Source organism: Pteropus medius, unplaced genomic scaffold (assembly GCF_902729225.1).
Source record: "Pteropus medius unplaced genomic scaffold, Ma_sr-lr_union100, whole genome shotgun sequence".
In the NCBI taxonomy this organism is placed as follows: Eukaryota; Metazoa; Chordata; class Mammalia; order Chiroptera; family Pteropodidae; genus Pteropus; species Pteropus medius.
The window spans coordinates 5,887,532-5,914,148 of NW_024347791.1; the positions used below are offsets into that span (position 1 = coordinate 5,887,532).

General features: G+C 41.0%; 1 non-coding gene across 1 annotated transcript; it reads right to left on the reverse strand.

Moving 5' to 3' along the window:
• Positions 1-10,324: 10,324 nt before the first annotated feature.
• Positions 10,325-10,443, reverse strand: LOC120615221 (5S ribosomal RNA). The gene has a single exon (XR_005656210.1). It is a non-coding gene; the product is annotated as a 5S ribosomal RNA (ribosomal RNA).
• Positions 10,444-26,617: the final 16,174 nt, after the last annotated feature.

The following is a 26,617-nucleotide window of genomic DNA, read 5'->3' on the forward strand; positions in this document are numbered from 1 at the left end:
TTCTGCTCATGCTTCACATCTCTCTGATATCACCTCTGCCTCATTTCTCTTCTCAGTTAGAGAAAGTCCTCTGCTTTTATGGGCTCATTTGGTTATATTGGGTCCATCTGAATTATCTAAAATATTTCCCCCATCTCAAGATCCATTATCTTAATAATATCTGCAAATTCCTCTTTGCCATATATTGTAATATATTCGCAGATCCTGGAGATTAGGATATGGTCATCTTTGGGAGGCTATTATTCTGCCTATTAAGCTATGAAACAAGTACAAGGCTAGAATAAAGACATCGTCTTTAAAATGTAGTTTCACATTTTCTGTTTCTCAGAATTGGAGGATAGCCTCCACCAAATAAGGTGGTAAAAAAATGAGTAAGTCTTGGGACTGGAAATAAGATGATGGTGAAAGGAAGCCCTAAGACAAGAACTCTGTGGAAGGTTGAGGTATGAAATGTAGGAAAAACCCTCACTGGAGGGGATGGGGGAAAGGTGCTGAGCTAAGTAACTCTGGAAGGGAGTCGACCTGTAAGACTGAAGGCGATGAGAACTGTATATAAGCACTACATTCTAGTTGATAAAGTTGGTCCCATATCAGTATGGGTTAACAATACCGAAACCACTATACACATACATTGGAACCAAACAATTAAGTAAGTGGATGGCAGGTGCTAAGTACTAGGTGTCTCACTGTTGGAGTGAGAGGTTACAGATAAGCAATGGGAGAAGGCCGAAATGATACATGTCTTAATGGATTAGAGTTGGAGACTTCTGTATAAACTCATGTGCAGGTTGATATACATACAGGTGATTATGTATAAAAATATTTACAGATATATAGCTGTACACCACTAGTATATATACATATATCTCCTTGTTCTATCAGCTGAAAAGGTCTAATAACATCCTGGAGGCATTGAACACACTTCATACTCAGATCTTAGTTTCTAATACTATTCCCCAATAAAAGGAACAAGGACTCCTTGGAGAAAAGGCTGATTCTAGGACTGTGGCAGGAAATGACCAAGATGATACTAGAGCTTCTCGTGGTGCCGGAAAATAGGGAAATGCTCATCTACAGACGAACAAACAAAACCTATCATAATAAATAATAAAGGTACATCATAGTATACAGGAGGCAATGAAAGTTCAACCATAGTTGTTTTGAGCAACCAAATAATTAAGGTGGTAAAAGTGGTATTGGATTATAACCCAAACTATAGAAAGAATCCATGAGTCCAAACTGATAGAAATAAATGATTGAATAAGTAAAATGAAAGAGAATAGATACCTCTATTCAGAAGAATTCCAAATAATTTTTGTAGATACTCCATTCTCAAGGTGATAGAGTATAACTCCCCACTTCTTAAATGTAGGCTGACATAGTGACTTTCTTCCAAAGAGTATAGTTTAGAAAAAAGAAAGAGGGTAACTTTATAGTGGAGAAACCTGACAAGCATTACCTGAAGCCAGGTGATCAAGGTCAACATCGACATTGGTAGGTCACATTGATAGTGTACCCTTGATAAGATGTGACAAGGATGGTACTTTACCACTGTTGTCTTCCTCCCCCGAACCCATAGCCCCAGCTTCATCATGAGAAAAACATCAGACAAATCCCAATTTAGGGGAACATTCTATAAACTATAGAACCAGTACTCCTTTAAAACTATTAAGGTCATCAGACACAAGGGAAGTCTGAGAAATTACAACAGCCCAGAGGAAACTAAGGAGACGTGACAACTAAATGTCATGTGGCATCCTGGATGGGATTCTGGAGCAGAGAAAAATGACATTAGGTAAAGTCTAAGGAAACCTGAATAAAGTATGAACTTCAGTTAAGAATGTATTGATATTGGTTCATTAATTGTGAAAAATGTATCATATCGATATAAGATAATCATAGAGGAAACTTCATGTAATAGCTTCGCAAAATTTTGCACACCTAAAACTCTTCTAAAAGAAAAAAGTTCATTCAAAATAATTTATTAGAACTTTTTGGGATGTATTACAGTAGTAAGGATAGTTACTGTTTCATGAAATCTTTTGTTTCATTTAATTATAAATATATAAGTAGATACATACAGATGGGGTCTTGATTTAAAATACGTTTCTTACTGAGGATTGTGTATACAAAGTTTGAAAAACACTGGATTAGAGAGAATTGCTGTTAGCTCTGATATTCCTTAAAATTATTCATTTTAAGTTGTCGAATGAGAAGCTTCATTCATTCTGTCGACAGTCATTCAGTGATTAATCATCGTGTCCAAAGTACTGTGCTTTGTACTGTAGGGCCACAGAAGAACAAGACATAGAGTTTCATTTGTTAGAGACTGAAGCAGAAAAGCAAATACAGTGTCATGCAAAAGGCCCTGAAATCAATGCTAACAATAGGTTTATAAAAGTGCCGTGAAAACACAGAAGACAAGGGAGTGAAGAGTTGACTCAGAGGGTCAGGAAAAGCTGGCCGGGAGCTGGTATTTCAGTTAGACTTAAAAAAAAAAAAAATCACTAATGCCTGCTCAGTACTTTCTTTGTTGCCACAGTCTCTGTGAGAATATTACAGGGATCATCCTATTCATCCTTACACATCCATCTGGCCAGGTGCTAGTTTTACCCTCACTTTACAGAAGAGCGAACTGGAGCTTAGAGAGGTGAAGGAATTGCCCTGGGATGCGCAGCTATGAATTTGGTGAGGTTAGATCTGTGCGATGTCATGTGCTTTAGAACTGCTTACCCCACCCACACCGCCTCCCAGCCATTCCTTTCCGTTTGATCTTCCCTACTCTATTTTTCTCTAGCTACAGAGTATGATACAAGAGTTTCACTCTCTGGAAATAATGTCCTTTCGATTGCCTTTGTGACCACTGCACCACATCCTTCTCCCTTCTTAAAACTCTCCCACACAATCTTCACAGCCCAACTTGATCGCTTCCTCCTTTCTGCATCTCTTCTTCACTCCCATTTCTTCCAGCAGAATTCCTTGCTCCCTTGCTTATATCAAAGCTTTCGTTAAAAAGTCTATCCCCCTCCCACACACCTTCACCCCAGACACTCACTCAAATCAGGGCCAGCCATCTTTGTCTTTGTTTTTCTGCCTTCTAGAAGAGTATCGGGTGCAGCACAGTTGCCCAACAAATGAGATGGGAAGGTGGGGGAAACTGTAGGATTTCCATTAATAAATAAGGATAGACAGGAACTGCAAGCTAAGGACAGCAACACAAGTATAAGTGGAGAAGTGAGAGGGCGGTGGAATAATCTGGTAGTGATGGAGTGTAAGGTGCTCAGATGCATGTAGTGGGAAAGATGGCTATTTATGCCAGCCTGGGACTGAGTTCTGCAGAGCTGTGATGCTTTGCCAGGAAGCTGGGGCTTCATTCTGTAAACAAGGGTACACCATGGAGGGGTTTCAGAGTTGAGGAACAAGATTTCAATTGAGTGACACATTCCATTTTCTCATGTTTGGAAAGGCTGGAGGACAAGAGGAAATATGAGGACTAATATTTATCGTGTACCCATTATATTTCAGGTGCTGTCCTAAAGTCTTTACATTAATTCTCATGACAGCCCAACACACCAGGTATTTTCCCTTGTTTTATGATAGAGAAGATGAAGCTTAGACAGGTGAAGTAGCTGATCCCAGACCACACTGTTGAGAGATGGTACACTTAGGATTTAAACCCAAGTTCGTCTGCTTCCAAAGTTTGGATTTTCTCACCACATCATCCTGCCTTCTTGAAACCCTCTTTAGAGCCCCTCCTCTTCCTCTTGCCCATTTTCCTTCTTCCCTGACCTATCTCTCTTTGCCTTTTCCTTCCTGTTTTCCTGAACCTACATGGCAACTGGCTAGGGTGAGGGTGACTTGAGCCCCAGCAACAGGGACCGTGATAGTAGTTTTATTGCCTGCCCTCCCTAGAGGACAGGGATCCTAAGTCTAGACCAAACCAGTGAAAGGCACTGGCTATGGGCAGGGGCCCTGGAAATGCTGCTGATGTCCTTGGCTTCCGGAAATCTTTCTAATTGTTCGAAGGAGAACTTCCCATCAGCTCAGAAGTGACATAAGATGATGAGGTTACCTATTTTAGCGCCTCTGGGTATCTGCCGCTTCAAAATCCCCTTTTGGATGTACTTTTTGTTACTTTCTTTCTATAACACATTCTCTTCCAAGTCTATCAGGCTAACCAAGAACACTGAAGGAGTTATGAACTAAAAGAAAAAAAGAAAGAAAACCAGTCCTTCCTTTCTTGATAATGGCATTATGATTCTGGCATTCCAATGTAAGCTTCTCCAAAGTTTTCAAGGGATATATGCTTTATGTGTGCTTGTGATTAAAATATGATGTACCTTAAAAGCCATTCCAGACTCTTGTGATGCGGTCATAAAAATTATTTCAGCATTAAATACTTCATTCTCATCATGTCAGCTTTGAGACCACTGCTAGATGAATCATTGGAGAAATGAAACGCTTAGCAAAATATTTTTCTTTCTGATTGCAGGGCTGAGGTTTATTCGATTAAAGGATAAACGTAAATTGATCAAGTATGTGGGTGTTGGGAGTTTGTTTTTATCCCTGCTGAGCAAATTTTGAAACGCGGCGATCCTATTAGATTTTCCTCTCTGTGGCTCCCTGCGACAGAGGAGCAGCTGAGGAGAAAGAGGATGGCCTAGCCATGCGCATGCATGATTGGCCAGTTTCCATTTTCAGTTTTCCTGATGCCACTATGTTCTGGAGAGCTCAAACCAGCACTGGGAAAGCCCCCTCTCATGGAGCACCCAGTGATTTTATGACAAGCTGACTCTGAAGCATTCACAGTTCATTAAAAAAAACAAAGCAAAACAAAAAACACTTAGCTCTGCACACTTAACCTGCACAAGCCATTTCTATCAACATTTCTCCTTTCAACTTGGGGCCCCTGTAGTCTTTCCCTTTGTTCCACCTCTGCCTCTTTCACTGTCTCATTCCCTGGGAAGTTGAAGTTTCAGGAAAATGAGAAGAGGCTGAGAAAAAGCTGAAGGATGTGGGTGCAGGAAAAGGACAATTGGTTTGAGTTTCAGCTGTGTTCTTAATCCAGCAGCTTCTGTGTCTTGGGGAGTCGCTGGCTGCCTCCCCAACTTTCATTAAACTTTATTGTTTTGAAATATCACTAACAATAATAATAAATAGTAAAGTTAGTTAAGTGTATTCTTTGTGCCCAAAGTGCACTAAAACTTTCCATTCCTTATCTCGTTTAATTCTCACAACAAGCCTTAGAGGGAGGTGTTATTATTATACTTCTAGATACTGGATAACTGAAGTAGAGCAAGTGTAAGCAACAGGCACAAGTAGTAGAACTCAGATGTGACCTATGTGTTTCGACTCTGGGTTCTGGGTGTGTAATCGTGCATTAAAGTGCTTCTCACATGCTATGAATGTCATATTTTGTTGTTAAAATCCAGACGCTACAAACATACATACTGTGGAAAGTTAAACGTTCATTCTCACCAGTTCCTATCTTCCAGAACATTCCAGCCTGGATGACCTAGGCCCAGTTCTGTCTCTTCCCAACCTCTACTGTACAACGATGCTATGAAAGGGTCCAGGTTCTGTGAGGAGCCAAGCTACCTGGGGCAGGCGGCCTGTAGGAAGGGACACCTGCAAAGCGTCAGACAGACCCACACCCAGGGAAGGCGAGGCCAGAGGTGTGTGCATGTGTGTGAGGATAGTTTCTTTCACAGACCAAGCCTGGGAAATCCCTGAGCAGCTAGGCTAGGCTGTGCTTCTCGAGGACAATGGCCTTCATGAACTCTTCCCCCTGGTACCCTGTCCCAATGGCCAGCTGACTTCTGAGGCTAAGAATAAGTCCTTGAGGTGGGAAAGCAGGGAGATCCTTAGAAAAGTAAACTTAGTCCTACCTCTTCTAGTAGACTATCCCAGATTCCCCCACTGCTACACACACACACACACACACACACACACACACACACACACACACACACACAAACTTGTTCTCTCCTGCAGTAGGAAGTGATATAATTTCGTGGTAAAGAGTGTGAGACTTGGAGTCAGTTTACTCGTGTTTGAATCTGGCTCTTTCACTTATTAATTGTGTCATCCTGGTCAAATTTCTTATTCTCTGAGCCCCAGTTTGCACATCTATAAAATGGGATTGATGAGGTTTACACCTTAAAAAAGTTGGGAGGCTTGAGATTACTATAGGCTCATAGCAGATGATTGGCAAGGATTAAAATCTAGGAGGGGGAGAATAAGTCAGCCTGGACAGATGTGGGGAGAGCTGGGCACAGCCGGCTTTTGAACTCATGGGATTGGAAATTTCTCCTACTTTTCTTCACCCAGGGACCTGGAAGAGTCTTCTGCCATGGAAGGTGCTTCTGAATCGTTTGCCGACTTGCACTCGTGAACTAAGCAATAAAAGGGTCTGGGACTAGGTGTGTGCTCTGGGAAGTTAAGACTTGAAGGAACTAGGAAAATACTAGTAAACATCCTGAAAATACCTACTAGTTGAGTCAATAAACATAACCAGAGGAAATTCCTGGTAGGCATTAACGAGATGCAGGGAGGATGAACTTTCTTTGGCAAATAGTTTACAAACAAAAGATGGGGCGGATGGATGTGATGGGGTCTAGTGGGGAGAAATGCCAGGTTGATGACTGAAGAAGCCAAACCATGTACAAAAATAGTAATAGTTCTTGCCAAGTCAACCTCTGAAAATGCATTAGCAAGCACGAGGCTGCTTCAACAGCCAGAGACACACCGGAAGCTGCTCATCTCATTAAGCCATCCAGGCCTACCCAGGCCAACACGAGCAAAGAAGCTTGTGACACTGAGATGTAGCCCAAAGTGAATGAAATTTCATCCGATTCCCCCAGCTAAAGGATGGGGTGGGCCCAGAGCCAGAATGTATTATTAGAATGGAATTTTTTCAGGCTCTAAATTTAACCAGCTGGAGTTCTTTTTAAAGTACCATCCTATTCAAACTTTTGAATTGAAGAATTCGCCATTTAATGGGATTTGATCATGGGCAGAACATAATGTCCTTGGCTTGGCTCCTTTTGCACAGCACAGCATCCACCCCAGTGAGACCGTCTGCAGCAGCACATGTCAGCATGGGAGCTGTAGGCAGACGCGTTCGCAGAGCAAAGATCTCGATTGACTTGACCTTTTTTGGAGGTGACGCAGCTAATGTCCTTGTAACTCTCAGCAGGCAAGAGAGAAGGAAGTGCCAAGAATGGGAGAGAGAAGGAGAAAAGGACTTAGAATGAAGCAGGATGTAAGAGAACAGTATTTGCAATGAAACCACATTTGCGAGATGGTTTAGAGTACATACACACCTTCCTCTCTGCGCACGAGGACAGATACTTGCTGACACAAGCTTTAGCCAAGAGCTCAAGTCACATAAACACTGCCATGCTTGACTTCACTTTAATATGAAAATTCCTCTTTCTTCTTCTTTTTGATAAACAAATAGAGATTGATGGAATCCAACGTGGAAATTAGAATGATGAAAGACACACTAATATTACGTAGCATAATCCTATTTTAGGCATATATAATACACCCACAAGCACATTTCAAAAATCTAGAAGGATTTATATCAAAGTGCGAACAATGGGTGCCTCTACGTGGAAGAATTAGAAATGGTTTAAATGCGTCTTCTTTTTTATTTTTATTAAAACATTTTTTTGTAAGTGAATGTGAGATCTTCCAGTAATTGAAAAATATTATTTTTAATTTAAAAAACTTGACAAGCTCGTATGTGAGCCTGATTGAACTACTTACTCCTCCAACAGGTGCCAGTGGTGGGGTTAAGAGTGTATTCAATAAGGCAGGAAAGTGAAAATCCCCCTGGGAATGACTCCTTTTAACTGTTCAGTGTGCTGATCCATTGTTTGACAATGTCACACACTCTGAAGACTTTTCATGCAACATTTTTCTGATGTATAAACTGAGTTTGACATAGTTTCACACTTGTGAAGGATTTTCTTTTTTAAAAAAATCAATCACATAGTATTCATTATTTTTACCAAGTGATCAAAGCCATAATGTCAACTGTGGGTAAACTGTGCTTAACATATAGTATATGTTGAATGAATAAATGAATGAACCAAGACAATAAAAGACATAGTCTTTCCCCTGAAAGAATTCACAACTTAGTCGGAGACATAGAATCGAGTGCGTGAATAATTGAAGGATAGAATGGAAAGGGAAGTTATAGAAGGCCAGCTGGAGATGGAAGTTAATATTTATTAAATGCCTTCCATGTGCACATTGGACTAAATGCTTCCCATATGGTACCTCATGTCCTCCTTCAACTATCCTATGAAGTAGGTATCATTTTCTCATTGATAATTGAAAAAAAAAAAACAGGGTTTAGAGAGGTTAAATTAGTTCCTAAAGATGCTATAGCTGGTATGAGACTGAACTTGCAAAGGAACTTAGAGTCTCTGGACCAAATCAATGTAGGACCTGCTGTACCCCGTTGCCCTGTCCTTGCATGTTCTCATGTAAGTAAAGAGCCTACAGTGAAGGTGTGTGGCACCCGGCCAGCCCTAAAAAGGAGAGACCATGGCAAGTGGACCCAGTAGGAGATGTTCCTGCAGTGTTGGTACAGCCTGGCCCTTTGAATCTATCCGTCTTGCTTCCATAGGCAACCAGTAACACATGAAAGTGTGGGGTTCCAGCACACTCGAAGTCCTCTCCATCCTCATGCCAAACTGTGCACGCCAACACATTTTGTGCCTCACCTCCCAGTTGCTCCAGGTCCCCTCAGCCCCTGATCTTATGGTAGCACCTTCCTCGGGTGGCCCCAGAAGTGCCCTTGTGTCTGACACTAAGCTCCATTTCTCTCGCATTCCCCTTTGACTGCTTCCTGCACCAAAATTTAGCGCTTGCTCCTATAGTGCTTCCTTGGAGGGTTAAATAAAATAACTTGCATTAAGCATTGAGCATGACGTCCAGGACGTTATAAGCTTTCAGTAAATGTGTGTGCTTGTGACTGTGGGACATAATATCATTCAAGGGTGGGGACTTGAACCCTAGAATCACCTGGACTTGGGTTCAAATGTTTGCTATCATTCGACTAGTGTCTCCCCACTTTTCTGACTCAACTTGTGACCTTGGGTAAGTCACCAAACCTATCTGAGTCTCAGTTTCCTTTTCTGGAAAATAAGGATAGTGATGACACTAATTATACAGTGGTTAAAAAAATTAAAGGAGAAAGTATATGAGGAACATTTTGCACAATGCCAGTTCATAGACTAAAGGATCGATAAACAGTAGCAGCATTATTAATGACATTAGCAATTGCATAGTTGCCAGGGTTACAGAATTTCTGTCTGAAACATTGCAGGTCCAGGGCCTCCTAACTCAGGAAAGGCCCTTGGTAGTACCGCTCATGATGGCTTCACCTGGCAGAATAAGAAACAGCTAGACTTTTAGATTTCAAGACCAGAAACATCATATGGACTCAGCATGTTGGCACATAGATGAGGAAAGACAGAATTGCAGGAGTGGGCTTGATATGTTTGTGGGACAAGCTCTAAAACAGTCAGACATTGAGGAACTTTCTGGGAGAGACGTTTTGGAAGGAAAACAATGTTTCATTCATTCATTCATTCATTCATTCACTAAACATATATTGCCAGTTGTTTGGGATCCAAAGATAAATAAGACAGTTTTCGTAGCTTCCAGTCCAATAAAATAACTGGGGATATATTTTTCCTAATGAGATCAACTCATACAGTGTAAAATAAACTACACTGCTGCAGTTGGAGAATAGAGAAGCAGACATCAGAGACTAAAGGGCTAGGGCTTAAGTTTTAAATGTTTCGATATTAAAAAATTTGATAAACACATTCCCAGGAACATACTTGTACTGCAGCTTGTAATGCTTTGTCTCACATGCTCTTGGCCATAGAACCATCATAAGTCCCTGGTTAATTCAGGATCAACTCCAAGCACGAAGGTGATTCCATCAACAGTGTCCCCTGTTGACTAAAGCCTCTACTCTCCCGGGCGACCTTGTCTTTTACTGTCTGTAGAGCACTCTGTGAACATCCATGATTTCACCTTCTCTTATGACTGATTGACCTTTCAGTCCTCAGTAAGTATTTCCAGATCATTAGATAGTGGTCCTGGAAGAGACAGCAAATGGCTGGAAAACTCACCAGCAGGATTCACAGATCAGTGTCACCAATTTTTTTTTGTTTTACTTCTTGCATGCTTATTTTATTTTATTTTATTTTATTTTTTAGGACAGGCAAGCCTTGGTTGACCTCACAGATTGCAAGGACCTTGTCAGCTTACAATCCCTTATTTTTTTTATTTTTTACGCCTACAGCACCTGGTCTTCCTAGGTGGTCTCCCATGCAAGTACTAACCAGGCCCCACCCTGCTTAGCTTCCGAGATCAGATGGGATAGGGCTTGTTCAGGGTGGCATGGCTGTAGACTGCATGCTTTTGAAAATAACATTTCCCCATTCTCTCTGTTTAACCAGTGTAGTCGCCATCACATTCCTGGTGAGATGGTCCCAGGCTTTGGGATGATAGCCTTTAGGAAAACCATCCCCTGAGCTCAAGTGTAAGTGAAGTTACCCAAGCTGGGCTGAGGACCCTGATCCAGCCTGCCTTAGCTTTCAGGTCAGGAGCTTGCTATTGTGAGCAGAGTCCTCATCTTCAACCAACTGAATGTACTGAATTATGTAATCCCAGGTTCGTCCACGCCTAGCTTTTTATAAGATGTCCTTGTTATCACACTTTGGGCAAGGGACACATGGCAGAAGATGGTGAAGAGCCAAGAAACAGAGACAGTCCAGCCATGAATGTGGTCTGGATCCATAAAGGAGTTGGCAACAGGAGAGATCAGTGAGAGGCACTGTGGCGCTGAGGCTGGTGTCCCCTACACCCACTCCTCCACCTCTGTGAGCGAGGCTGCTGACATGCCAGAGCTACTTCCTTCTCCAGAGAACGGACCTCACCAAATAGGAGAGGCGGGTGGAGAGGGCCAGAGAGCCAGAATCTAAGGACTACTGAGCACAGAGATGCAGAGCTGTAAGTCATGCTCCAGAGCTCCCAGAGACGAGGCCGAAGCCCATGTCCAGCTAGGGTGAAATTTTTCCCTAGCTTTCTGGCCCTGCCCTAATCTGCTGCTTCATTCCCTCCTTTCAAGAGCACTCCCTCAATAAATCATTTTTACAAGAATCCTCGCCTTACCTTCTGCTGTTGGAGAATGCTCACCATGACAGGCATCAAACAGCTGAGGACCAAATTCAGGGTCAAAGTAGATCATTTTTTAGGAAAATAATTTAATTGCAAGGTGCCACATGGGTCATGGAGCAAGAACTGTCTAGCGAGGGGTTTGCTAGCATTTGCCCTGACTTTTCCTGACCACAGCATCAAGAGACATGCTTCCCAGGCACATGCTCAAAGGGCCGAGGTGACGTCTGCACTCAGTTGATAACATTTGTAAGTTGCATTGGCCAAAACAAAACAAACTGCTATGAGTATTTTGGTGTATTTCGTTCATGATTTTTATTGTACAGAATTTTAATTACATTCCATGCTAATTTAGTGGCGATTTTTCACTTAATATCAAATCTAAGCGCTTTTACTAAGCTATTTAAATGCCTCGCTCCCTATTTTGGTAGCTGCATGCTGTAATTCTATCATTTGTGCTTATCACAATTTACTTAAAGATCGCCTTACTTTCGGCCAATTATATAGAGAGCTATGACTGAATTCTGGATTATGCCTCTAGGATAGATGTCCAAAAATGAGATTACTGGGTCAAATGTATGCATATTTTAAGGCTAATAAGCCATTTTTATTTCCCCAAGGATTGCATATATTTATCATTTTACGAGTAACGAATGTAAGCACTTATCTCATATTGCTACCTCCCACCCTAAGTGTAATTTAAATTTTGTTTTTCTAATGACATAAGGAAAGTAATATTTCTTTGTCATTTAAATTTGCACATCATTGTTTGCTGGGCATTTTCCCATGTTATGTTTACCAGTTATGGGTTTCTTTTTGTCCATGTTTTATATGGGTCCTTCGGCCATCTAGCTTTGAAGACCACATATTGTTCTTATCAATGTATATGAACTCTTATGTTCCAAAGATATGAACACTTTTGTCATATGTGTTACAAATATATCCTCCGATTTTTGTTGCTCTTTGTTTTAATATTCCCCTTAAACATGCAGATGTATTAAATTTTTGTCCACTCAAATCTATTGATAATTTTCTTTGTGACTTCTTACTATTATTTTTAAACTTAGTAACTTAGTAACAAAACCATTGGTGTTTAAAAGACTATAAACACCAAAATGTTAGCAGATGTTGATTTTCTCAGAATTAAAAGGTGGTTGATTTTTCTTTTTTTTTATTTATATTTTCTAAGTATTCTGCAATGAATTAATTCTCTGTAATAAGGAACTGCTTTAATGTATTCCCTAAAATTTCTTCCTTTTTTAACATCAAGTTTATTTCAGGAAAAGATGAATCTTTTGACTCCTCCAAGGATTTGTCATTGGCATTGTTTAAATTAGAAATTTCTGCACGATAAATCAGCCTAAAACCCAGTGGCTTAAAATAGTATTCATTTGTTATTAGAGCTATGTGTCTTTGAGTCATCTGGGGGCTGGACGATCGTGGCTGGGCTCTCTCACGTGTCTGCAGGTGGACTGGCGGGCTCAGTGGAGCACAGTTTGGCTGGGGCTGCTTAGCTGGGGCAACTTTGCTCTAAGTATCTCTGAACCCACTCCCAGGACCCACCAGCTAGCTCGCGCATGTTCTTCGTCTGGCAATGGTGGAATCTCAAGAGGGCAAATTTAAACACACAAGACCCCTTGAGACCTAGGCACACCCTCGTTTCTCCCTCGTTCTTTTAACCAAGACAGGTTTCATGGGACAGGGAAATATATTCTGCCTATTGGAAGAACTCCAAAGTCACACGAAGGGAGAAAAAAGAATTGGGTTCAATAGTGCAATCAGTCTACTATAGGCGAGAATAGATTTTTCTCTCTTTATTTACATTTACAAAGAGATGTCTATTTATGTCTGTTGTGGCTGATCAATAAAAATTATCTAGGGAAGATAGGCAACAGTATTATAATAACTTGCATGGTGATAGATGGTTACTAGGTTTATCATGGTGATCGATTTGTAAGGTATGTAAATGTTGAATAACTCTGTTGTACACCTGAAACTCTTATAATATTGTACATCAACTATACTAAAAAAGGACATGAAAACAGTAAAAAAAAAAAGTAAAGCTGATAGAGATAAAAGTCTACTACATGTTCATTTATACATATTCTTCTTATTAAGATAAATATACTATTTAAGGTGGAGCTGCTTAGAAATTACACTTTTATGTATATACAATTATTTCCAATTTCTAAAAAGTTTACTAATAAATCTACTTTCAAACATTTCACTCATAAAAAAATTGTCTTTTTATTACAAATAGTATTCTACAAATTGATAGAGAAACTTGCCTAAATATTTCACAAAGAGAAACACCCAGTTTCAGACCAAGTAATTAAAGGAAAAAAAAAAAAGCAGCTTCTTGTTCAGACATAAGACCCCAAGGAGCCTGGAGGAGGTGTGAGATGGATGAGCGAGCTGGGGGGTCTAGGCAGCCACTGGGGCTTCTCGACACAGAAACAAGTGGGCGCCAGAGAAAGGCTTTCTTTTGTGCCCTGAGATTATGAACAACCATCAAGAGCCTGTGGGCCCTGATCACAGCAAGTAAATTGGAACCAGCAGGTGCAATGACAAAAGCAATTCCTATGAGAGGCTTATTTACACTGATGTCAGACGTCTGAGATGGCAGGTGTGCAAGAACAAAAGGGTGCTCAACGCAAAGCTCTAGGCTGGGCCTTTCACCCTGCCCGGTCCCTAGTGTCCTAGTCTGAGCCAGGTTTAACTGAGGCATTGTCTCTCTTGTGCCATGGGGACCTGCTGGCTAGAAGCTCATCTTGGGTGGCTAAGATAACAATGTTAACCTTCCCGTATGTTCAGAAACGTGCCACAATTTACAAAAGCTTTCATACACTTCATTACGTGGATGTCTCACAATAACCATTGAAATATATAGAAATGAAACCAAAGGAAAGCTCTAAGGGTCATTGACCTCTTATTTGAAAAGAAATAAGAGGTTTTTTCTTGTAGCTGTTTGACTATCATCAGCCACATGAAAAAATATTTTGGATCAATAGTTTACACTCTTTGCAAGGCCCTTTTGTGAAGAAAAAGGAGCGATGTATTTGTAGTCCAAGAATTATAGTCAAACAAGTGTAACTTCCTCAAAGTTTCACCAGCAATGAACTTTGGGATGTAACGTGAGATGAGGCCAGAGAGCAGACGAGGGCTCCCAAGAGAGCCGTGGGACCCAGACTCTACTCTTTCTAAGGGAGCAGCTGGGGCTCATGCCCAAGGTCAAAGAGTGAGAGGACCAGACTGACCTGACTACTGGGCCTGGTCATTCTCTTCTCTTCAAAGCACTCACTCAGACCTGAGGTCAAAGGTCTGATCGTATTTCTTGCTGATCCTTTTAGAACACTAATGGGCTACTTGAAGAGCTCACTTGCTAAAAGCCCTACTTCTTTAAAAGAGGAGCTTTTAAAGAAGAAGGGTTGTTAAGTGGGCACTGAGGAATTCTCCATTTATGTGAGAAGGATGTTTGATACTCAAGAGGGTGTTTGTCATTTGGGGAAAAGGTTAAGTCAATTATTTTGTCTGGAGATGAAAAAGATGAAGAGTCAGCTTAATAACAGGCTTCGGGTCTATGAGGGGCTGTTTTGGGAAGATAGTGACCACCTGTCCAACCTCTCTAAAGCAGAAAAAGAATCAGGCTTTTGTTGAGGACAGAAGATCTGAGCGAGAGGCCAACGGAATGACTACCTGTCTCTCCTTTGGCACATTATCAGTGGGATCTACCTACTGAGAAATCATCAGGAAGGGAGGTTGAGGTTGATGATCCTTTGAGCTTTTCTTTGGTTTTATGACTCTAGGATTTGCTGCCGTGAGATAAAATTGGAAGTACAAGCCAAGGAGTGCCAAGACCTAAATATAGGTTCTGATTCCTGCTTACTCATTGAGCAGAAGAGGCAATTTCCCTATAGCTCAGTTTCCTCATCTGTATAATCTGTATAATTAGGTTAATAATACCCATGCAGTTCTCCTATCATAGAGTTATGAAGATGGACCCAGATAACGTGTGTGAGAGTGAACTTCAAACCACGTGGTGCTAAGCAAAGGAAAGATATTATTTTTCTTGGAATAAGAGCTGATTATTTTTCAAGTCTAGTGTGCACTAAAATTTTTCTTCCTGCTATGGCTAACGATGCCAGATTGCTTTGGACACAAACTCGAAATAATGTGCCAATTATTTTTTCTTTTAGCTCTCAGGCCTCTTCCTGCATGCCCTCATTGAACAAGTCCTGCTTGCTACCAGCTGTTTACAGAATTGTGCCTTTTAAGGAAAGGGAACCTCAAAGAGCGTCTTCTAAACCAACTTCCAATCTATGTCAGTTTTCTTTTTACGGATGGCGATTCTGCTTTATCTTGAATGTCTCTGGTGATGAGTAAACTCACTATCTCATTTTAAAATCTATTCCACTTTTAAAATCTATTTCCCTGTAGCAGAGTTCAAAAAGTGAGATACACCCAGAAGCTGGTAAATAAATGAAGGGCACGGGCTTAATAAAGGCAAGGGGGATGGCAGTTAACTGGAGAAGAGATGCCCTTCTAAAGCTGATGGCAGCTACTCCACATCAAGAGCTTATTGCTCCACAGGATGTGAGCCCAGGCTTTCCAAACCCAGGGCTTTGCTTGGACGGGTTTGGCTTAACTCATGTGGAGAGCCCAGAGAGTCATACCCTTGAAAAGAGGCTATACTTTAGGATATTGTTAATTATCAAAATTAAAAATTGAATTTGAATTTGAACATTGGGTATTGTTAATTATAAAAATTAGAAACTGAATTTAAATTTTAACATTTTTAAATAAGCTTTTACTTCTCAAAAAGAGGAGTAAGGTATAGCCACCTCCCCTAGGGGGTGCAGACCCTAGGGTAGTCTCCCCAGTTACTCTCCAAAAGGATAATATTTCCAGATCCCCTCAACTTTTAAGAGACAATAAAAATCCTCATTTCTGTGTAAAATTTCAAGATTTTGAAGTTAGCTTTATATAAAACATTTCATAAAGACTGTATGAGCCTGACAAAATATTCTCTGGGAGGTGAATGTGGCCCACACACACCTGTCATCTCAGCCGCCCTAGAGCTGTCACCCTCAGTTTTAGTTCTACTTTTGGGAGCCAAATGAAAACAGTCCATTCCCAGCTCTGTAAGATGAGCCTTCAGAGATTCAAAGACACTTCTGTATCCTCTCTATGTGTTTTCACCACTGGGGTAAAAATCACTAGCCAATTTTTACTTCCCTCTTTGTCAAAATTTTCAGCCATGCCACCATCTCCTCCAGCTCAAGACTCTTCAAACTAAACTAGTAGATGAAAAGCAATCTAATCCAGAGTTAGCTTCAAGTTATAATACACATGATGAAGGCCTTCAGGGAACTTGCACAGAAAGAGAACTTGAGAAAGACAACCCTCAGAATTGGTTCAGCAGCTCCATGATGGTCATCAGGTTGCTCACATCATTTTGTTTTTTCTTGCTCAGAATATCAGTGATGTTTCTAGAGTGATGAATCATCCAGGTTATCCTGAGACTAAGGAGTTTCCAGGATATGAGACTTTAAGTGTTAAAATTGAGAAAATTCCAGTCAAAGTAGGATGAATTAGTGATCTTAACTTTTTCCTTCTCAGTCACACGAAGGATGCCACAGCCCCAAGCTGTATCACACAGAAAATGAACCATCTCTTCACATCTTTCTAGCCTACCTGAAAAACATTGTCTCTTCCTAAAGCCTCAGCAGAATTTCCTTCATATCATTGACCAGAATTCAATCGCATGCTCACCCTTAGTCCAAAGAAGAATGTGATCACTGTAGTTGGCTTAGAGCAATCATAGTTTGGCCCCTTGATTTGGACACATTGTGACCATACCATAAATTGAATTCTGTTGGTATGAAAGAGAGAAAGTCTGGCTTGTGGTTGGGCAGCTCATAGTATATGCCAAGAAGGCCATGCTGAAGATTTTAGACTTTATCCTGAAGGCGGTGAAATGTCATCAAACAGTTTTAAGCAGAGGGTGAAAGACTATCACTTACATTTTCAACTTGGAAGCAATAGCATAACTGGATTTGAAGGGATTTGGGAACAAGACTGAGAGAAGAGAGATTCGTGAGCAGGTTACCACAATAATCCAGACATGAGATGATAAGATTTGAACTAGGACTGTGATTAGAGATGTGTAAATGAAGTAATGAATTTGAAGAAGGTCACAGGACATGTATTGCATGTGATGTGAGTGAAAACTGCACAGGTCAGGCTGTGATTGTTCCCATTTGTGAATGAGAAAGTAGTGGCACAGATCTTACAGGTAATGTGTCCAAGTTATCTCTCAGATGCCAGACATTACTTGCCCAACAAAGCTAAACTCCCATTGCTACGGGAGTGAGATTTCTCCCATCACTTGGCTCTTGGACAAGTTCAGCACCAGCTGGCTTGCTCCCCTGGGGTCCCCACATCCACTTGGTGCCAGGTGGGTGTCAGACTGGGCAAAGAGCCCTCATGCTTTGTAGTTATGCAGGCTTGTAGATGATGACAGAAGCAGGATGTGCTGATTAATCCACCTCAGCAAAGATGAGCAGTAACGTAGACATAAGAACACAGAGTTGGCAATATTAGTTCAAAGATTTGCCTCCCACTCCCGGGAATAGCCTTGCATATTTTATACATGTTTTACAAGTGAAATCAGCTAACCTACCAAGACCTCCGATAGTGGAAAATTAACCTAGTGGGAAATCTAGCTTGGGGTCATGTGTCCTTCTTGATGAGCCATGCAAAGGACTATAAGGGAAACATTGGGTGAATTGTGGCTTTGATGGTATTGCTACATGAAAAGAGGAGTTGGGACAAGAATTAGTGTGTATTATGACTGTGTCACATCACCCTATTACTTTCCTCTGTAGGTTTTATCTCACATGGCAATTATACATTCATAAATGTGACTGTAAGTTTTTTTCTGTCTAGCCCACGAGGGTAAGAGTGAAACCTGTTTTGTTCACCATTCCAAAAGCTAGCACAGTACTTGGCACATGGTATATGCTCAATAAATATGTGTCAAATTAATTTTTTAATTAAATGATTAGTCCATGCCAGTTACTTTAGCTATGTCATCTCTTTGAAGCCTTCAAAAACTTCCTTAACACAGGTAATGAAACTGAGATTAATTCTGTTTTATAGATGATAAACCTGAGATTCAGAGCTGTATAGTGAGTTAACTGAGGCCAAATGTTTACTGAGTGGTAGAGCAGGAATTCAAGCCCTAGGCTGTCCCCAGATCCCATGCTCTTTATTCTCTAAATGCTGTTTGGATTTTCATTTCATCTAATGATATTTCTCAACACAGAAGAACTTGATGTTGGTTTTACTCTACTCTAACTTTCTAGATGAGAAGCTGTAGGCCCAGGAAGACCAAGCGTCTTTGCTTAGTTAAATTAGTGTGCAAGTAAATCTAGCTCAGAGTTGTTTGCAATTGGACCTTGAAGTTCCTTTAAGATAAGGAAGCCACTAATTCAGAAAGAGCCAGAGCCTGTGGGCTGGACTTAACCTATCTCTATAGCACTGCTAGATGTCTGCTTAGCAGAAAGTTATAAAAAAAAAACCTCATCAAATACAAGTTTCAAAATCTACACAGTTGTTTTCTGGTGCTCAGCTTTAACTGGCACATCCTGCTTTTTGACTGAAGAGAAGGCAAACCTCAAACATTTGGAAAGCCACTGCAAGTTTGCTGCTGAAAACTTCCAGGTTTGAATGTAACCTAGACTCTGGAAAAGTACTTAAGCTAATAAAGGTCTAACGCTTCTTCCAGACTCCTTACAAATGCCCCACTGGCTCAGCATGCACAAACCCACAGAAGAACACTGTGTCCGTGGCTTGGACAGCCTGACACATGTGATTCTGGCCGGGATATTGCACCAAAGCCAAGACCGTTGCACTTACCTGCCCCTGTCCTCTCCTGCCCCTGTCCTCCCCAACATGCTACCCAAGTCTGTTCTTCAAAAATTTGATTTGTACGTTCCCAAATTTCAGCCTAGGAAGTATATCACCTGCATGACGTTAAGCTTGCAATGGAGCTGAAAGCATTGAGAAAACCTCAGGATCAAAATTCATCTATTTGCTCACTCTCTACTTCCTGAGCTGAGCCATGCCAGGCGCTGTGCCAGGCCCACTGAGCAAGACGCGTATAACACCCAGCTCCTGCCTGGCGCCCTTGTCATCGAGTGGAGAAAGGTATCACATCACAAGACCCAGCATGGTCTTGGGTCATTTCTTTGTGACTCACTGGACTTGGTCCTCCTCTGTAGCCTGGGGTGAATAGAAGAAAGATGATTGCCTCATTCCACATATAACAACCCCAGGAGATGAGGGAGCATCTTTTTCGGTAGCAAAAAATTTTCTTTCCCAGAAGCCTCTACGAAATATTTCCTCAGATCTCATTGGCCCCATTTAGGACACATGTCTATTTCTGAGCAAATCCCAGAGGATGGGAGATAGCATAAGATAATTGATTCAGACCTCATTTCCTTAAAAAAAAAAAAGATATTTTCCGTGTATCCCAAAAGCCAGAACTTACTAATAAAAGCCATTTTCATTTTCAGATTTCTGCCAGGGCATTATTGCTTTATTTAATTGATTCTCCTCCTTTCCTCATTTTCTTCATCCTCCTCCTCCTACTCATCATTATCATCTGGAAGGTGGATGTTTTAAACAAACTAATCATGAAGGAGAGAATGAATGAATCTACAACAATTGAGTGGTAGATTTCTTGTTGCTAGTAAATTTATACTTTTCTCATTTTCATTCTATTTTCAACTTTATCCTGAAGACAATGGGATGTCATCAAATATTTCTAAGCAGAAAGTGCTAGATAGGCTCTTATATTGCAATGAGTTATGTAGGTCTAATCTGACAAGAAGCCAAAGCAATTAAGACACCCTCAGGACACAGCAGTTTAAATCCATGTGAGGCAGATTGTCTTCAACAGGCTTGTCCACTGGACAGGCTGACTGAGACAGACTTGCCAGAGTGGCTTGAAGATGCCACCCTCGTGGGCAGTAACCCTCTCTCCAGGCTCAGCAGCCACCTCTAAATGCACACCATTGGTGAGTCACATAGTGTGATGGAGGAGATGGCCACAGGTCACATCTCTGTGCCAAAAGCACAGGGAACATTTCTCTTTTTACACTTTTCAGAATGTTGGAGTTGGGATTTTTGAGTAGCCAAGTAGGGTTTGATGATGCTTATCTTGGCTAGGGCAGAACAGAGGCTGTGAAGGAAATTCAGATCCCTGAGCAAAGCTACTTCCCGTAGTTCTACCCTGCCCCATGGCTGCCTCCCCACATATCCACATCTATCGGGAGTGAGCTTCCGAGTATTGTGCTTATTAGAGCAAATGTTCCTATTACGAGGACTTGCCTACTGCATGGCCAGGCCCACTGTTGGGATCCACTGAATTTTAATTAAGTAATTATTTTGAAATATTCCATTTTCTAGAGATCAAATGAGATCTGTCAAAGCTCCTAGGTGGGCTACTTTAAAGGACTCATCTCACTTTAAGAATTCCATGAGATAAAATATCTAGAATCTAGGGCTTATGAGTTTTATTCATCTGAGAGGCTGACTTCTCTCCTATGAAAGTCCCAGTGTTCTCACGTGTGAAATGGACGTAGTACAAAATGCCTTGCTTGCTGTAAATAAGGTAAGGAACGTGGAAGTGTTTTGTAAACTGCAAGCCTTATGCAAACCCAGGCACTTAGTGTCCAGGACGAAACTGAGGGAACTCAGAGGTTCACGGGTAGCACAGAGGAGGCAGGGTTGAAGAACGTTCTGGAGGATCATTTTTACCAAAAAGCCAGATGCTCTGCTTCCTCCTAAAGCCGATTCACACTGCACAGATTCTCTGTTCAAAAAGAAATCTTGACGGCCGCTGTCTTCCAGGCTTATTTGACGGCAGCGGAGGGGACTCTACAAATGGCCCCTCATGTCTCCTTCCCTCTCAGTCAGGAATTTCAGTCAGCTGAGGTCTACTCGTGTTTTCTTTACTTTTTTTTTCTCTTCTAAAGATAAATAAGTAAGGAAAGTTTACTTATTTATCTTTAAGTAAAAGTTCAAAATTTTTGACTGTTAAAAGTTCAAAATTTTCCCTTCCCTGACTGAAGATTTCTTGTCCGTAACTGAAGCCATCTTCCTAACATTAGGAAAGCATTCCTTTTGCCACAAAACAGTCTCTAAAAAAAAAAAAAAAAAAAAGAGCAATTTCCTTTTGGACAGGATTGATGAAGAGAATTGAATGGAAAAAAAAAAAAAATGAGCTTCCATCCAGCTTCAGCAGTAGCTCCGCGTTGGTCCAAAGTCAGCCTGCTACGGGGATTACAGTGTGCCCGTTCAGGCGAGGGCTGCTCAGAGGCGAAAACGCAGATCCGTTGAAACCAGATGCTTTAATTCAGTGACTCTCAAGCTTGCAAGTGCATCAGAATCTCCAGGGAGGCTTGTGAAAACACAGAGAGCTGGGTCCCAACCTGGGAGTTTCTGGTCAGGCGGTCTGAGGATGTACCTGAGAATGTGCACTTCTAACCAGTTACTAAGTGATGTGCCATAGGATGCTGATTTTTTCTTTCCTCTAAGAGGTGGTCTGAGAATTGTCAGGGAAACAACAAAGTTTGGGGCATCGCTCAGATGAACTTGGGCATGAAACTGTGTTCCTTTGCTTACTGGAGATCTGATCTTGAGCAAGTGAAATAATTTTCCCGAGTATGTTTACTTGTCATCAAATATGAGTAATAATAATACTTTATTATAGTGGTTTATAAACTAGGCTAAGGCTTCTCTCCTCTCTCAAACCTATTTCCCCTTGACAGTCCCCCTTCTTGGTAAATGACATCTCTACCCAACTAGCTGTCCAAAGACTCATAGAAACCATTTTTATCACCTTCCTCTTTCTCACTTTCTACAGCTAATCAATCACCATGTCTTGTCCATCCTCCTTCCAAACTATGCCTTGGCCCTGTATACATCTCTCTTGTTCCATTGCCCCTCCCACACCTACTAGCCACCATTAAGCCTCAACTCAACTAAAAAACAAACAAACAAACAAACAAACAAAAAACTTGTGATATATTTTGCCAGTTCCCATTTCTCATAGAATAAAATATAAAATCCGTAGCATGGACTACAAAGGCCTCCAAGTCTTCTGGCCCTGCCTATTACTAGATGAGCACCTCTCACTCACGGTTCCTTTGACTCTCCAAGCTGTGCTAGAGGAGCCGACCTTGGGATCTTTGAATGTGCCAAGGACTGTCCTGCCTCAGGGCCTTTGCACATGCTGTTTGCCCCGCTTCGTATGCTTCCCAGCACCCCCGCCCCCCAACCACCACCATAGTTTTTCCAAGCAGGATCCTCTTTCAGGGCATCTAAACCTTTTGTTCCTCTGCTCTCACCCTTCTATTCCCAGATCTTCCAGTGCCTCTTCCCCTCACTTCATGTGGGCCTCCTCACATATCACTTTCTCCATGAAAGGGAGGGAGAAAAGTTGCAGCAGGGAAGTGGAAGGGAGCCAAGGTTGACATTGAAAAAGTGCATCACAAAAAGGTCTTTCCGTTGCCACAGCTGGCTACAGACTCAGCTCCGATTGTTTTTAGTGGCCAAAACAGAAAGGGAAATAAAGACAATTACACAATTCACCAAGTATATGAGATAAAAACTGACTAGTGTCTCAGAGAATGATTCTTAGTATGGAAACCAGACAGGACCCTAACTCTGGAGGTAATGAATGGGGGTTATCACAGCATTCTGACAGGGAACGTGATGGCAAATGTCATAAGCCTGTAGGTGCTTCAGGATAGGCTGATGGCAACACTCACTGCACAGCTGAGGCCTTCATAAGGTACATACAGCCCAGGGCCCCAGCGTCCTGATAATTTGGCTTCACTGGAGACAGATTTCAGAATTGGAAGAACAAATAATGTTTAAATACATCTCTCAGGTAATTTATGTTGCCTTAAGCCCTGAATTATGTATTTATATTTCCATACAATAAAACTTACTGGATACCAATTATGTATCACATTGTGCTAAGTGCTGTAACAACTCAATCACTTCTCAGTCATCAAGAACATGGGACTCTGCAGTGACTTCTCAATGAAAGAGAGTGAGGTCACTTGAGACCTTCCTTCATGCATGCATTCATTCACCCATCAATTGTTTATTTTCCTGCAAATATTTATTGAGATCTTGCCATGTGTCAGGCACTATGCTAAGTGCTAGGGTCAGAAAGATGAAAATGACAAGGATTTTGTCTTCAAAAAGTCACTGCCTAATGAGGAAGAAAGACCATTTCAGCATGCTGCTATATTGAAATTATGTACTAAAGACTGTGGGTGCTCAGGAGAGAAAAATGGACACATGAGTTATTTTCCAGTTTTTAACCCCCAGAGGAGGAACTTCATTGGTCACCTTCAATAAGTAGAGTATGGATGATGACGATGGAATAGGTAAAGCATAGGAGAGTTTAGAAATGAATGAGAGTGGCTTAGAATGCAGAAAGTAATAGGTGAGCCCTGGAGGTGGATAAATCTGGGCTTGAGGATGCCTCAGCCATTCCACAGATATGGGACCTAAGGGTGATCCCATACTATCGTGTGGCGCCCTGAGGATCAAGAGAGAGAGCGCTCATACAGACTTTAACACAGTGTCTGGTGCAAAGTACCTGCTCAATACACTGTACTTGTGCTTATATTATCATTTGTCGTATCTACTTTGCATAGGAATGGATGTTGAAACACCAAATGTGATTTGGATGTGCAGGGACCATGAGGACAGGAACAGAGTTCATCTTCAAAGGACCAGAGCCCAGGTAATGAAGAAAGATTGGTAAAGTAAGAATTGTGATCGGCGGCGGGGTGGACAGAGGGGGTGGTGAGTGGGTCACCTGGCCTTTATGCGTCCTCAGACAGGCAGCATCTGCTATGGCAATGAGAGCTGAATGCTAAATGTTCTGTCTACAGTGTTGGAGACTTGTCTTGCTCAGAATAGTACTTTTGTGCAGTGTGTGTGGTCTATAATCCTAAGGCTTACTTTTAACCGTAGCCTCATCAATCTACTTTGTGGTTTATATCTCAAATATTGATCTTCTTGGGAAAAGTGAGTCAGCTCAGCATAATTTTTATTTTGGGGGGGGGAATCTATGGCCCTGATAAATTTTGAAGAGTGCTACTCCTCTTTACCAAGATTTCTGAACGGTTGAGAAAATAAACCATCTATTTATATATAATAGTAATAATAATAATAATATTATATAGTATCACATATTATTGCATATTTTATCTATTACATATAATATGATAATGATATCTAATTATTGGGTGCTTATCTATGCCAGGAACTGTATTAGATGCTTTACATAAATTATTCATTTAATTCTTGCAGTATCCCTATGAGGGGAATGTTTTTGGATTAAAAGACTGAGGCCCAGGGGTGCTAAATCATTTGTTTAAGGTCACATAACTGGTACACTGTGCTGCGATTAAATTTAGGTAGTCTAACTGTAGACTAGCTCTTAATTATTGGGCTTTCATGTATCTGTGTCCTTACCTATATATCTTTGTCTGTATCTAATTAAATGAATTGCTTGTAAAGCTTGGTATAGTACCTAGTACATGGAGGGGCTCAATGAATGTTAGCTACGATCAGCAGCACTATATATAGCTAAGTTTATGACTACTTATTCCATAGGCACTGTAGCATGGTGGTTAAGGGAATGGATGTGGGAGCTAGAGATGCCTGAGTTCAAATCCCAGCTCTGCTACTAATTATATCTGTGACCTTGGGTGAATTCACTTAGTTCCCTCCCTTGTAAAAAGAAGGTAGCATTTACCTCTGTGGTTAGTGGAATGACAAGGAGGACAACGTTCACACTCATCTAATTGTGAGCCAGAATTATTATCATAATCGGTTCCAAAGAGAAGGAACCAAGTTTCTTAAAAGTAGATCAAGCGGATATTTCGTCAGTGACCAGTGAACTTGTAGATCTTGAGGAGTTTCACACATGTTGTGGCTCAAATGTGAGAAACGAAGGTATGTAAGGCACTTCAGTCCAGCTCCTCAGTCCCCAACCCCCGTGGGAAAAAGATGTGTCAAGCTAGACGTACAGGTCACTGGGTACAGATGCCCCCAGCCTTTGAAGGCCTGAGCCGATGGGGATGGAAAGGACGGGAGCCCCACTGGGCAACGGTTCAGCTAAAAGTTCACATTGCTGCATATTTGAGAACTTCCTGACCAGCCGCCCCAATGTCAAAAGGATCTGAACCTCTCCTTGTCTTGGCCCTGGCATGGAATTGTGAGCAAATGCTCGCGTTCATAAGACAGCACAAGGCATCAATGGGCTGATTATGTCAAACATCAGAACACAAAGCAAAGTAGAACTTCAAAAGACTTAGAAAGGCCCCAGAATCTCCTTTCAGAAGTCGGCAGTTCAGTTGTTGCTAAAATCGCCATATTTGGGCTCACATTTTGGCTTTGAGATTACAGCTCAGGTGGCAAATAAAATTCTTTAATGTATTTAAACATCGACGAAACCATTTTACCCTCTAACTCTTGCTGAAAAAGATATTTATCTTTCTTATGAAGTCTTCCCTTTTGAATGCCACTTCTACATTTACAGTCCAGCATTTGCCTAGCTTTCATAAATACGTGTGCATACATATTTATACACATATACTTTTCCCCTCTAAAATGGAAGAGAGAAGAGGGGGCTTGGAACCCTTAATACATCTTTTTTATTATATAGAGGATTGTATGTACCTTGGACTTTGAAAAGGAAATACTTTCTAGCTATTTAGCTTGGCAAGTCTAGAAAAAAGGTGCACAGAATCTTCTGAAAGGATTTTTTAAGGAAGGAAAGGATTTTGCGAAATGGCTTTTAATAAAGGCACTTAGGGAAATATAACTCAATCTAAAATATAGTCTTACTTCCTGCCTATTTATTCTTTTTTACAAATTTATAATGTAGTTCATTTTTACACATTAACATATGCAAGACACTGTTAAACAGGTTTTTTTTAAAAAAACTTTAATTGTAAAATAAAGCACAGATACAGAAAACTATACAAACCAAACATCTAGCTTAGTGAATTATAAAGCTAACACTCAGATCAAGAAATAGAAATTTTCCAGATTTTCCCGAAGACCTTCCCACATGCCTCCTTCCTCTCTCCAAAAATAACCATTATCTTGACTTTTAGAGTAATGACTTCCCTACTTTTTCATGATTTTGTTACCCAAATGTACATTCTTAGCACTGCTGATTACTCTCACTCGCTCTTAACATTTTGATGTTTTAAATTTTCTTTCAATCCACTTGCTTTTCCTCCACCTCTGGCCTTGGCTTATAATTTGTCTGTTAAGGATCCTTGGAGGTTTGACCTGTGCAATT